A 12,470-nucleotide genomic window follows, 5' to 3' on the forward strand; every position below is an offset into this window, starting at 1 on the left:
GTGGCAGTAAGCCTAAATCATGCCACTGCACTCTGGCCTAGGCAATAGAGTGAGAATCCATCTCAAAAAAAAGAAAAGAAAAGAAAAAAAGAAAAAGAAAAGCTGCATTGGAATTGGTAACGTGATGTTTCTGCCACTAAACCTTAGTTGTGCACTTAAATCATCATTATCATCATCCTTGCCATCTTTTCCTCTATTATTTTTATTTCATCCACACCATTCATAGTTTGTGGTGGGAGGATTTCTACACATCATTGTGTGTTGTTTTAAGAAAATTGGAACATCCTGCTAATACACCTGGGAACATGCATTTCCGCATTCCATAAAACGTTTCCTTTGCTGAGCTGCTTCCATGAATTTCCACAGAGATGAACAGGACTCCACCAACCAGGCTCCACTCTCTGAGATTCACTTATTCCATCTTTAATTAGTAGATCCCTTTCATGTCTTTTAGGAATTTTTTTTTTTAAAGAAAAGAGTTTCATAACCATAGTATAAGCCTTCCAGTTGTAAAGATAAAATTGAGGCCAAGAGAACTAATGCACAGGGTAACAGAAAAATTTGGCAAGAGCAGCAGTTGTTTTTGTACCTTGAAACTTTGTTCAATGTGTTTCTTCCCTTTGTTAATGTATTTTGTAGATTCTTTGGGACATTGTATGTACATTTAGAATCCTGTCATGTGCAAATAAGGATGATTTTACGCCTTCATTTCCATCCTAGATACCTATTATTTCTTTCTTTGCCTAAGCACTTTGACTAAAACTTCTGTACAATGTCAAATAGTAGTTGTGAAGGCAGGAGTTCCTTGTTTTGTCTCTGATCTTAGCAGGGAAGCTTTAACTCTTCTACCATTTAATGTGATGTACACTGTAGCTTTGGGTAAAGGCCCTTTATCAGTTTGTGGAAGTTGCCTCCTATTCTGAATTTGCTGAGGATTCTTATCAGGAAAGTGTGGTGAATTTTGCTAAATGCTTTTCTGCATCTACTCAGATGATCACATGCTTTTCTGTCACTCTGTTAATATGTATTACATCTATTCATGGTCTTATGTAGACCTATTCTTGAAATCCTGTATTCCTCTTATGATTGGATTTGGTTTGTTTTTATTTTGTTGAGGATTTTTGCATGCTTATTCTTAAGGAATATTAGCCTTTAGTTTTTTTTTTTTTTTTTTTTTTTTTTTTTTTTAATTATATTGTTCTTTTTTGCCTTTTGTATCAGGCTAATGTTAGGTTCTTAACTGCTAGAAAGTGCTTCCTCCTAATCTGTTTTGGAAAGAGATTGAGTATATTGGTATCATTTCCTCTTTTAAGTCACTATCAGAATGGCCAGTGAGGGGCATCTGGTTTTGAGCTTTTCATTTTTGGGAAGTTTCCGTTACTGATTTAATTTCCTGATCTTCTATGCTTTCGTTAATTTTTCTATTTCCTCTCGGGTCAGATTGGTGATTGTGTTTTACTATGCATGTGTCTGTATCGCCTAAGATTTGGCATACAATTGCTTATGTGTTTTCCTATAATAATTTAAATTTCCATAAGGTTGGTAGTTTTGTCCCAAATTTCTGATTTTAGTTCTGTGTCTTCTCTCTTATGATCTTATTCAGTCTACCTAACAGTTGTTAATTTGTTGCTATTTTTAAAATACCAGCTTGTCATTCCATTGATACAATTTTTTTCTTCTCTATTTTTGTGATCTCTGTTCTAATTATGATTTCCTTCCTTTTATGGGCTTTGGTTTAGATTTTCTTTTCTCTTTGTTGTTCTATGAATTGTAAATTTGGGTTGTTAATCAGAGCTGGAAAGAAAGGAGCACCCTTGTCTGCAAAACAGAGAAGTGCTGAGAAGAATCGAGCACACAGGCTGAGCTGGGTTGCCCCAGCTTACTACACTCACTGCAGACTCTTTATCATATATCGCATTTCTCCACGCTGTCTTCTATTCACCTAACCAAATAAAAAATACACAGGTTTAAACTTTCCTTTGGATATAGGGGTCTCTAGCTAATAAACCTAAATCGAATAGAAGAAAAAAATATTTTTCCTCCCCTACACTTGCTACATTCCATGGTGGTTTTAGATGATTCCCTGTGTGACTTCAATTTCAAAAAAAAAAAAAATTGAGAATTGTTTTATGGCCAAAAATGAGGTTCATTCTGGGGAACGTTGCATGTGCACTGGAGAAGCCTGTGATCCGCTGTTGTTTTGTGGAGTGTGTTCTACGTGTGTGGCAGGTCTAATGGTTTGTAGTGTTGTTCAAATTCTCTATTTTCTATTCTCTCTAGATGGTCTACTTATTTTTAAATTTTATTTATTTATTTTTAAGACAGAGTCTCTGTCTCCGAGGCTGGAGTGCAGTGGTGACATCATCACTCACAGCAACCTTCGCCTCCTGGGTTCAAGCAATTCTGCTCCAGCCAGTAGAGTAGCTGGATTTACAGATGTCCACCACACGCCCAGCTATTTTTTGTATTTTTTTTTTTTTTTTTTAAGCAGAGACAGAGTTTTGCCATGTTGGCCAGGCTTGTCTCAAACTCCTGACCTCAAGTGATCTGCCCACCTTGGCCTCCTAGAGTGCTGGAATTACAGGCCTGAGCCATCGCACTCGGCCTAGACGGTCTATTTGTTATTAAAAGTGGGGAAATGAAGTCGCTAATTTATATTACAGATCTACATTCTTTTCGTCTCTATTTTAAAGCGCTATCTCTTGGTGCAGATATGGGTATAATTATATCTTCTTGAGTAATTGATTATTTTTTCAAGTATAACACCCTTCTTTGTATCTTCTAAGCATTTTTAACTAAAGTCTGTATCGTCTGAAATTACTTTAGCTACCCCTGCTCTCTTTTTTTACTATTCATGTTTTCACTGTTTTCTCTTTCAACCTATTTGTGTCTTTGGGTCTCAAGTGATTCCCTGCAAAAAGCATATCAATAGGATCACATGTTTAAATCTTGTTTTAAATATAATTCTGTCATTTTTGCCTTCATTGAGAAATTTACTCCATTAACATTTAAAGCAATCTCTGATAAGGAAGACCTTCTGGCTTGTTGCTATTTGTTTTCTGTATGTCTTCTTTTTGTTTTGTTCCTAAATTATCCCAATAATTGGTTCCCTTTTACTGATTTTTCCCAGAGTTCTATTTTGAATTTCTCTTCATTTTTTCCTTCATGTTTTCAGTTATTTCCTTAGTGCACAGTTTTCACAGGTGCCGTGGCATTAATTATTCATCTCTTGCTAATGAAAACATGGCTTTGGAGGTGCGCCCCCCTCCAAATAAGATCTAGACTCAGGGAAAGCCTGGCCTTAAGGCCAGGGAGCTGACGACCCCTGAATAAAATGGGGGGTCACTGTGATATCCTATGGCTATTTAGGGAGCACCCAGTGTGTGCCAGGTTCGGCTGGCCTGGGAGAGAGTGCAGTGGACACTGGTCACCAGGCAGGCACAGGGGCTGTCCGCACCCCTCCACAGTCAGGCTTGGGGAATGGGTTGTGGGGTCTGACCTGGAGGAGGGAGGAATCAGCAGGAAGAGCTGGTTTGGCAGCAGAGCCACCTCTTGGAGGAGAGAAACGGAGACAGAGGCCACTCTGGCCAGTGCCAGAGGACAGTGGCTACATGTCTGGGCACCCAGGCCAGAGGCCCAGCCAACCCCCAACAGGGTGGGTGGGTGAGACCCTGTTCTAAGTCATTTGATGGTCCTCTCAGATGCTGCTGGATCCCAGAGACAGGGAGCCTGCAGGTCTTGCGTGGGACCCAGGCGTGCCATGCCCCACTCCTAACGTGCCCCGCAAGCCAGAACCAGCCACATGGTGATGCCACACCAGAAAGAGCCAGCCTGCCAAGCAGTCGGGCAGATGGGAGCAACTTGGGAAGCAGCAGCAGGAGCTTCCAATCCCTCTGCCTCCACCTCTCCAGCAGACCACGACATACCTGGGCATCGCTGTCCTGTAGCTGATCCTCCGCGCTGATAGGAACCACGAACAAAGCTGGGTCCAGGGCCCTGTGGACTGGACTCCCCATCCTTAGGGCCCAGGAGCTCCTTGCTCCTGCAGTTACCTGGGGCAACCATGAGCTCTGCGGGGAGGCCTGGAGCATTTGTTTTGTTCATTCATTCATTCATTTATCCACAAATGTCCTTAAGCTGGTCAGCTGGTTTCCTGGGTAGGGGGATGCTGATGCCATCAGTCCCTGCCTGGCCAGGGGGTCTGGGAGGCTCAGAGAAAGCCTCTCTGAGCTGCTGTGGGAGCAGGTGGTATCCAGGGCGAGAGCTCCTGGGTGAGAGATGATTTGTGCTGAGGCAGTGAAATGGAACCCCAGCAGGGACCTTTGAAGGTACAGCAGCCCCTGAGGCTGGCCCGGGAAGGGGAAGAGGCTGCAGGGGGCGGCCAGAGGGTGAGGCTCCATCTCTGCTGGGTGGCTCTGTCCTGGTTAGCAAAGGCTCTCGTGTCCTGGCCCCTGGGATATGGAGTGGAACCTGCATCCCCGTTGCCTATGTGTGAGGACCCGGGCTGCCAGGGCTCCGGCTGGGCCCCGGGGTCAGGGCTTGTGTGCCGGAGCCTCAGCGAAGTTGGACAGAGCCCGGCAGGACCTGGCCCTGTGATGGCCCAGCCTGGTGTACTCACGTCTGCAGGAAGCCGGGCTGGACATTTGGGCCTGATTTCAGCCTGGGAGCTGGGGAGGGGAGGCAGCCAGGCTGGCTGCTGAGCAGCCGCCCCCACTCGCCTCCCCCGCCAGTGAGTCCGACCTCGCTGGAAACATCCCTCAGCTGGGTATGGATTTCCTGTCTTCACTGAGGCCGGCCAGGCGCAGGAGCTGAGCGTCGGTCAAGGCCCAGGGATGATTTTCATTTTTGGGGTTAGAGGCTGAGGGGACCCAAACCTTCCAGAGCTGGGGGTTCTTTTCTTGCTTGTCACTCCGTGGCTCACTTTGCTGGCTCTTTGTCTGGCGTGGGTGGGGGCCCACCCTGCGCTGTGGTCAGCTGTGCAGCCCAGAGCCTACCTCTGACCCTGGGTCTATCCTCAGGGCCCCTTCCAGAGCTGGGAGGTAATTGCTGAGCTCAGCTTGTATGACCTCACTGTGGAGACAGTGCAGTGGCAGCGGGCCCAGAGAGGGCTCTTCAGCTCCCAGTCACACAGCCAGGCCGGGAGAGGTACACACTGGTCCCTGATACCCCCATCGGCACTGGATGGGCTGGGGAGCGGGGTGGGGGAGAAAGGAACTGGATACAGGGGAGAGTCAGGTACCATAGGGCATCATGGAGATGAAGGGGCAGGTGAGCCCAGGAGGGCACATACCATGGCACACCAAGCAGACAGACACAGACATACATGCCCATACATCAGCATGCTCACACTCACACATGCTCACGTGGGCAGCACGCTCACACACATGCACGCACGAGCAGCATATTCACACGTGCATACCTGGGCAGCATGCTTACACCCATGTGGGCAGCACACACATGCACACCTGGACAGCATACTCACACATGCAGCATACACACACGAGGCAGCATGCTCACAGATACGTGTACACACACAAGACACTCAGAACAAGCCATGGGGCCTGCAGTGAGGGCAGTAGGGGCACCGGGCAGGCAAAGCGGCTACTGCAGAAATAATTCATCTCTGGTAGACAGACCTAGGTCACCTTCTCCATAGCCAAGGGTGACTGCAAGCCCCCAGCTCAGGGGAAGGGCTCTGAGGCCCCACGCCCACCTTGCAGTGATTCCTGGGACCTGCAGGGACCATCCCAGGCATGGGCTGTGGGGTACCGGGCTCTGCCATATGATCCCTGAGGCAGGGTGTGGCCGGGTGTGCCTAGGCCCTTATAAACCCCGCACGTCCCCAGGTCCCCCAGCACAGCAGCAGTGCAGGGAGTGGAGACATGAAAATGGGGAAGGAGAAGGCTGGAGGTGCAGGGCTGCCCTGTGTTCTTGGTGGAGTGGGGGTAGGAACACTCCAGGTCTGGTTGGGGCCCTGTGAGTGTGTCGGGGACCCCGGGCCAGGCCTGGGTCGGATCCATCACTCCCTGGAGGAGGCATCTGAGTCCAGGAATGCCAGACGGGCTGGTCTCAGGCATATGGGCATCCACAGCTGTCTGGGGCCAGGCCCAGGCTGAGGGGCAGCTAGTAGGGTGCAAGAACTCCTGGACCCTCAGCTTGCAGTGCAGAAAAGAGTAACTGCTCTGCTGTTAAAACAATTTAGTTGGCTCTTCAGAAAGCTGAGAGCTGTGTACAGTCAGTGTGTGGAAGCTGCCCCCAGGTGATAAAGATTCTGCCGATCCAGCCCTCCTTTGCCTTCCGGCAAGGAGGGGTCATCCCAGGCTTTGGGTCAGGATGGGCAGAGCAGACCACTGGGGCCAGGCCATGATGTTCCTGGCCACTCCACATCTGCTCGCCTGCTGTCCTGTGTGCTGCCCTGGGACAGTGCAAGGATGGGTGGCCCCTGAGGCTGATACGAGGGGGTATGGTGATGCGAGGGGGGTCAGGAAGGAGGACCACTGTGGGAGGCATGGGTTGCAGTGGGAAGGTCAGGGAGGCCTTCCAAGAAGGCTGGCAGGGAGCGCTGCCCAGGGCCTGGAAAGCATGCATAGCAGGGGCAGGGTGGGGGCAGCCAGCAAGGGCAAAGCCCAGTGGGTGTGGCGATGCCCTGGGGGATGGGCCCCAACGCCCCTAAACTGGTCCAGCTCTCTAGACCAGACTAGTGTGCAATGTGGAGGCTGAGCAACATTCCCCCTCAACTGTATACATATACAGTAGGCACTCAACAGACTCTTGCTGGGTTTCGACAATAAGGGCCACTGACGGGGGACGCGAGTCCTGGGCTGGGCACACCTGCTGGTTCCTGCAAGCCCTGGCAGACTGAGGCTGGTTTCCGAGTGCAGAGTAAGGGGCTGTCAAGGTGGAACGCCACCATGCCAAAGCTGGAGGTCAGATGCGGTCCCCCCCCCCCCCTGCTGCCTCAAGACACCACCGAGGTTCAAAGCCACTTGCTGATTCCCAGCTGCCTGGCATGGGACCCTTTCAGGAGGGGTGGCCAGATGGGACAGCTCCTTGTGTCCCTGGAACCTGTACCCTCAGAGGCCCAGGATCCCTGGGGGAGGTTCCAGGGCTGGGGAGATGGCCCCTGGCGCAGGGCAGGGACAGATAGGCTGATTCTGTCCAGGATGGGGGGCACACAAAGACTTCCTCAGGGGCGCTTCAAGGCCACAGCAATCTAGGTGGGACAGGGACATCAGTCAGAGGCACCCTGTGGAGATCCCCAGGTCCAGCTCCTCGTACTGTGTCTGAGAAGACAGCTGTTCCCTCACAGGCCGCCAAGGCACCTCACAGTCCTGGCCTGAGTGATTGTGGAGTCCTGGGGGAGGAGGGTCCTTTGGGAGGACACTGAGCCTGGACTTTGGGGTGAGAGACCCAGAGCCCTCGGATGCTTGGGCCGCGGATGTTTGGCCCAACTTTCAGCCAAACAAAACCTGGGGGCACAGGCGGGGATCCCCTTCCGGGGAGGATGCAGAAGCCGAGCCAGGCTTGACCGAAGCTCCTTACCTGATCTGGTGTCCTCGAGGCTGTGCAATGGCACGAGAGCCTCATGGCACAGCTGGTCTCTGTGACACCCCCCGAGATACCCGAGGAATGTTTCCTATGACCACTGCTGCGCCACTGCCCGACCACATCATGGATGCCCCTGCCAGACTCAGGCAAAACCCAGCTGTCCCTGGTGTGGCCACCCAACAGCCCTGCAGGGCCCAGTGCTGGACCAGAGCCTTGTCTGCAGCGTCTCCCCCATGAGGCTTCGGCGCCTTTGGGGACTCTCGGGGGACCTTGCTGCACCTTCCCACCCACTCATCTCTGGACTCAGCCCCAGTGTGAACGCTCACCCCGGGCTGAGCCAGCCCCTCCAGCCACGTTCTGCAGCTCAAGGAATTAACTGCCTTTTGCAGCTGGGATCTGCCTGAGCTTCAGCAGCAGCCTTCAATTATGATGCTAAGCGGCTGGCAAACACAGCACGCAGCACCCAAGAGCTCGCGTGAGTCAAGTGGGGCTGGCCTATGGGATCTCTGGCTTTAGGACCCTTCTCAGAATGGACCCTCCAGGCCACTCTCCCCCACACCCCTGGTTGCCTAACTGGCTGCATGAGTCCACAGCCAGGTCAGCTGCTGCCCGGGGAGAAAGCCAGGACTGCAAACCCTGCCCAAGCCTGGGGGCAGCCTTCCTGGGAGCAGCACCATTTGCTGCTTGGGATCAGCCAGGCCAGCTCCCTGCAGATGGGAGGGCTGTGAGGTGAGCACCAGTGAACCCCTGGAGGTTCCAGAAAATGCCATTGTGGGCACCAGGGGGCTTCCTTGGGCTGGCACATCAGGGGGAAGCCCACTGGGTCTGCTTAGTGCCCATGATGGAAGCTCAAGTCCCAGGAGCTGGGGTCTGACCACATGGTGCTGCCCCAGGAGCTATGAGGGTCACTGGCTGGCCGAGGTGGGGGATCACTGAGGAGTTTCAGACCAGCCTGGCTAACATAGTGAAATGCTGTCTCTACTGAAAGTACAAAAATTAGCTGGGTGAGGTGGCAGGTGCCTGTAATCCCAGCTACTCGGGAAGCTGAGTCAGGAGAAGTGCGTGAACCTGGGAGGGGGAGGTTGCAGTGAGCGGAGATCGTGCCATTGCACTCCAGTGTGGGCAAGAGTGAGACTCCATTTCAACAATAACAAAAGACTGGGATGATAATCATACGGCAAAATGTTCACAGTGATCATTCTTTGCTGATGGAATTGTGGTGGCTTTATGTCTTCACATGAGTTTGTATTTTCCACATTTTATACAATGACTATGTATGACTTTAATAATTAGAAAAAAATGTAGAGGCTGGGCGTGGTGGCTCACGCCTGTAATCTCAGCACTTTGGGAGGCCGACAGAGGTGGATCACAAGGTCATGAGTTCGAGAGCAGCCTGGCTAACATGGTGAAACCTCATCTCTATCAAAAATACAAAAAATAGCCAGGTGTGCTGGCAGGCGCCTGTAGTCCCAGCTACTTGGGAGGCTGAGGCAAGAGAGTTGCTTGAACCCAGGAGGTGAAGGTTGCAGTGAGCTGAGATCACACCACTGCACTCCAGCCTGGGCAACAGAGCGATACTGTCTCAAAACAAAAAAAAAAAGAAAAAGAAAAAAATGTTAAGAACTCCAGATAATTCATAGATCAGCTTCATTCTACCCAAAGTGAGCTGGCATTAATGTGCTATAAAGTACAAAGAAGGCCAGGTGTGGTGGCTCACACCTGAAATCCCAGCACTTTGGGAAGCCAAGGTGGGTGGATCACTTGAAGTCACGAGTTTCAGACCAGCCTGGCCAACATGGTGAAACCCCGTCTCTACTAAAAATCCCCAAACTAGCCGGCTGTGGTGGTGGGCACCTGGTCCCAGCTACTTGTGACTAAGGTGGGAGAATCACTTGAACCCCGGAGGCAGAGGTTGCAGTGAGCCGAGATTGTGCCATTGCACTCTAGCCTGGGCAACAGTGAGACTGTGTTTCAAAATATATGTATACTTACTTTATACAGCCTCATTACAGCCAAACTCATCTAAAAAACATCATATAAAGCAATAACTTTTTATCTCCATTAAGAATAGCAGGGTGCAACTCGTGCTCCTGCCTCTGATAACTAGGAAGTTGTGTGGATGGCTCAGCCAGAGGCTACTCCATTTCTCTCACTACCCCCTCTCTCTATCCCTATGTGTCTCTGTGTCACTCTCTCTGCCTGTACACGTGTGTGCATATGGGTTTTTCACACACACTCACCTGCTCAAGCTCATCTTCAAATGCTCCATCACAAAGGTGGCTCCACCTTGGCAAATTGATGACCTTCATGGGCCTCAGCGCCTGCACCAGGCCCGTGCTCCCGAACGCCTCCAGGCTCACCACCTCCCCCTCAAACATCTGCCAGGCCTGCATCCAGTACACAGCCGTGAGCCTTGTCAGCCTTATTGACTCAGCCAGGGCCTCTGCCCCCCCAAGCCCTCAACGAAAGCCACCACGTGGAAATCACAAGGACCTTCAGTCACTGATAGCCGGCTGGGAGCTGGTGTCCACCCACAGAGGGCAGGGTGCAGAGAGGCCCCTGTTGGAGAGGAGAGGCTGCAAGGCTGAGCCTGAGCCTGGAGTTGAGGAGTGTGGGGTTTGCAGGCTGCTGTGAGACCAGGATGCTCAGGCCATGTGGGAGTGCTGGCGGTGTGGGGAGGTGTGAATGAACCAAGGGTCCGGGCAGCCCCGGGTTACCCACCTTCCTTGCTGCCTCTTACGGCGGGGCAGCCACAGCAGGGGCATTGGTGGAGCTAACCTGGGCACACTTCAGGCAGGGAAGAAGCAAGCTGGGTCCTTCAGGCCCAGCCTCAGGTCCAGGGCCTGTCCTTGAATACTTACTCAGCAGAGACTGGGAAGGTAAAAGGCATCACACACCCAGCCCACCCCCAACACCTCCCATGGGACTCAGGCCTTCCTGTTTCTGAACTATTCCCACAAACATCCCAATTTTAAGTTAGGTGAACTTGCACCTCATGTACACTACACATTGGTGGAAAACACGCATTGATGAACATGGTTTATGAATACCTAGGCCTATAGAATTGCATGTTTGTTTTGTGACAGGGTCTCACTCTGTCATCCAAGCTGGAGTGCAGTGGTGTGATCTCGGCTCACTGCGGTCTCTGCCTCCTGGGTTCAAGCAATTCTCCTGCCTCAGTCCCCGAGTAGCTCGGATTACAGGTGTATGCCACCACACCATGCTGTGTATTTATTTTTACTGGAGACCGGGTTTCACCATGTTGGCAGGCTGATCTAGAACTCCTGGCCTCAAGTGATCTGCCTGCCTCAGCAAAGAACACCCTTTACTTCAAAAGTACCCAGGGAAAGCCCAGGCCCAGCCTGTACCGAGGGTAGGGGTGTGTGTCCACAGGTGGGAGAGCAGCCAGCACACCTCAGCCCTGCTCCCAGGGTGAACCCCACACACACCAGGGAGAGAACTCCTGGGCTTCGGGTTGCTCAGCCCCAGGGGCCCCAGCACCACCTGCTCTCGTGCATGGACTGAGCACCTACTGTGTGCAGGCCCTTCTCAGGGGTGGAGAGAAGGTGGGGGTCTCACCCTACAGAGCTTTCACGACAGCTGAGGAAGTTTCCCAGGGCCTGTGGAAGCCTGAACCAAAAATTGCTTCCCAGTGAGTGGGACTCCTCACTTTGAGGGATTTGGGTTCTTAGTTCGCAGAGCAGATGCAGGAGGATGTGATCCCATGCCCAGGCTTCATTGTTCTGGGGTTCCTCCTGCCAGCACTCTCCACCAGGACCCCTGCTGCCCCTCAAAGCATCCCCCATCAGAGTATGCAGGGCCTCCTGAGCCCACTTGGGCTGGGAGGGCGCCCAGGCCTGCCTTTCCGCACCTGCCTGCTCTCAAGGCTTTAAGGTAACTTTCTCCATTTTTGCTAACATTTTCCATACATTTTTCTTTTTTCAGGCTGGAGTGCAGTGGCACCATCGATCTTGGCTCACTGCAACCTCTGCCTCCTGGGTTCAAGTGATTCTCCTGCCTTAGCATGGACCTGATGCCTGTGCTCAGCCCTTCTCTAGGCCTGGTGCTGTGCTCAGCGCCGTCGTACATGTGCGTGCACCTGAATGTGTGCAGACATTAAGAGGTGTGGTCTCTGCTCCTAGGCAGCTTGCCTTGTGGCTGAAATGAACCATCGCCTAAATCAAAGGATAGAAACACAAGGCCAGATGCAGTGGCCTTGTATGGAGTCAAGACGGTGGCTCCGTGACCTGGCTTCACTCCAGAACTACCTGGGGTTTCTAGTTGTGCAAATCCCAGGTCCCACCCAGATTATGAGTCCAGTTTTCTACAGGTGGAGCCCAGGAAGGTGTATTTTTAACATGATAGTACTGCCCAGCCCAGCCAGTGGTCTCTGCGTACCCAGGAACCGCTGACACAGAGCTTGTGGTCTCCATTAAACGGGAGACAGCCTTCACGGATTGGCGACATGTAGCTTGGTCATGACAGTTTTGTACCAGCACAGACTGTGTTCAGGTGACATTAAGGACAAGTTCCTGCAGGCTAGCTGCCTGGACAGGGCTGGGTGGGGGTAGAAGTTAGAGAGGTCACAGAGGGGCTTCCTCCCGGCCGCCTCACCAGCTGCTTGATTTAGGGCTTCGCTCTGGGTCCTTCTGGGCCTGATTCTGAACCATGGGACTGGCGTGGCCTGCAAGCTGCTCCTGCCATAAGCTATTCATGGTGCAGGGGGTGAACAGTGTCCAGTTCCCCAGGCAGCAGCAGTGGATACCAGGCCCCCACTTGTTACTGATGTTGCTGCTGGACAGCTCGCCTTTCACTGAGCTCCACATAGCACCCGTGGTGATGGGAGCCGGGTGGAGAGAGCCTGCCAGCCTGCGCATCAGCTCCCAACTGGGAGGGGCAGAGGGAGGAGGGGGTGGGGACCC

At 51.9% G+C, this 12,470-nt stretch overlaps 1 protein-coding gene and 3 gene segments (V, D, J or C); 1 reads left to right on the forward strand and 3 right to left on the reverse strand.

Annotated features, from left to right (window-relative positions):
• The window catches only part of LOC108540637 (Ig lambda chain V-III region LOI-like), a 286,101-nt gene that overhangs the window by 56,688 nt on the left and 216,943 nt on the right, over positions 1-12,470 (reverse strand).
• LOC108540636 (Ig lambda chain V-I region BL2-like) overlaps positions 1-12,470 on the reverse strand; it is a 574,188-nt gene that overhangs the window by 37,328 nt on the left and 524,390 nt on the right.
• Positions 1-12,470, reverse strand: part of LOC108540638 (Ig lambda chain V-I region BL2-like) — a 132,269-nt gene that overhangs the window by 31,645 nt on the left and 88,154 nt on the right.
• The window catches only part of LOC108540652 (active breakpoint cluster region-related protein-like), a 29,696-nt gene that overhangs the window by 13,853 nt on the left and 3,373 nt on the right, over positions 1-12,470 (forward strand). The window contains exon 2 of one of the 3 annotated variants that reach the window (XR_001888717.1): positions 11,494-12,460. The exons of the other annotated variants lie outside the window; for them this stretch is intronic. The gene's annotated coding sequence lies outside the window, so the exon portion shown is untranslated. Of the gene's footprint in view, positions 1-11,493; positions 12,461-12,470 lie in introns of those variants that run through there. 3 annotated transcript variants of the gene reach the window in all.

Source organism: Rhinopithecus bieti, unplaced genomic scaffold (genome assembly GCF_001698545.2).
Source record: "Rhinopithecus bieti isolate Rb0 unplaced genomic scaffold, ASM169854v2 scaffold_19723, whole genome shotgun sequence".
Lineage (NCBI taxonomy): Eukaryota > Metazoa > Chordata > Mammalia > Primates > Cercopithecidae > Rhinopithecus > Rhinopithecus bieti.